We start from the raw sequence: 1,538 nt of genomic DNA, 5'->3' as shown, positions 1-1,538 counted from the left end.
ATTCCAGCACGTGGGAGGCAGAGGCAGGTGGATTTCTGAGTTTGAGGCCAGTCTGGTCTAAAAAGTGAGTTTCAGGACAGCCAGGGCTATACAGAGAAACCCAGTCTCAGAAAAAAACCAACAAAACAAAACAAAAAACTGGCAGCATTGAACACAGAGGTGTAGCTTAGATATGTCTCTCCTACCATTAAAGAAATTTTATTTTAGATCATTATTTCTATCTTTTAACAAAAATTTTCTAAATACCCATGATAGGCCAGGTAAAGTATGATAGATCCATTAATGATATGATCATCAGTCTGTGAAATAGAGACAGGATGGTAGATGATTTCCAGTCTACATCCCTTAACACATTTACTGTCAGATTTGGCATTCACTGACAGTTGTTTAGTGGAACAACTTTTAAAGTGGTTCCTGTGAGCCTTATTAGCAACGTCAGCCTTGGCTGCCATTCAGTGCTCCCATTAAAAGTTTGCGGGCCCGGAGGGACGTGGAAGAGTGAACACAGACTTCCTGTGAGCTATGACCTTCCACTGGGACACAACAGAGCGTCATTTCCAGTGGGATTGCCAGGGAAGTCAATAATTTCTTATTTGAATGATATTTTCTATTTTCAAACAGCTTTCTTCACCGTTAACACATTTGATCTTTTGTATAAGCCTTGCGGTGTTCTTGTGTGGTGTGGAAATGGAGGCTCTGGGTGTGGAGAGAGCGTCTGTAGGAAATCCTGCACATGACAGTCAGCCATGCCGTTAACCAACCGCAAGTCTTGAAGCAAGTTACATCTCCACTCTAAGCGTGATCCCGCTTATAAAGTTATAAAGTTGCATAACTTTGTAAGTGCTTCATAATTTACTCAGAGCTTCATAATTCTCTGCTCTTGTCCTGCTCAAGGTTACCAAGGTTATCTGTGGTAGAACAGCGTTGAGAATCCAGGCTGCTGGTGCTGTCCTCATCTCATGTCGTGTAGCTCTGAGTGGATACATTCCCTCTTGGAGACAGGAGGGAAACTCATACCGCTCAGGAAGTAAATGAAACATAAAAGATCCAGGAAGTAAGTGAAGCTTACGGGGCTCAGGAAACTAATGAAACTACAGGAGTTCAAAGGCCCCTCACCAAGGTCGCTTAAGCGGTAACAGTTGCTGGGGAGAAGAGAGCATGGTGAGCTGAGCTGCCTGCAAGATGTGTAGGAAGCTGCATGAGATAGCTTTTGTGAGTAATAAAAGAGCGCTGGGGCGGTCTTCTGGTGATGCAGCTGCCCTCGAGTCATCTTTGTTCCTGTAAGTAACCTTCCTCCTTAAGAAACTACACTATCCAGTCATGGCAGTGCAAACCCTCAATCCCAGCACTCAAGAGGCAGAAGTGGGTGGATCTCTGTCTGTTTGAGGAGTCTGATCTACAGAGTGAGTTCCAGGATATCCAGGGCTGTTACACAGAACTCACCGCCAAAAAAACCACAATAAACTCACTGGTTCACTAAGAGAGACATGGATGGAATTGTTTTTAAATTTTTTCTTTTTACTTGTTATTATTGTGTA

This window comes from Mesocricetus auratus, unplaced genomic scaffold (genome assembly GCF_017639785.1).
Source record: "Mesocricetus auratus isolate SY011 unplaced genomic scaffold, BCM_Maur_2.0 Super-Scaffold_100007, whole genome shotgun sequence".
NCBI lineage: Eukaryota > Metazoa > Chordata > Mammalia > Rodentia > Cricetidae > Mesocricetus > Mesocricetus auratus.
The sequence above is the reverse complement of the archived record's forward strand: the minus strand, read 5'-3'. Positions refer to the sequence as shown.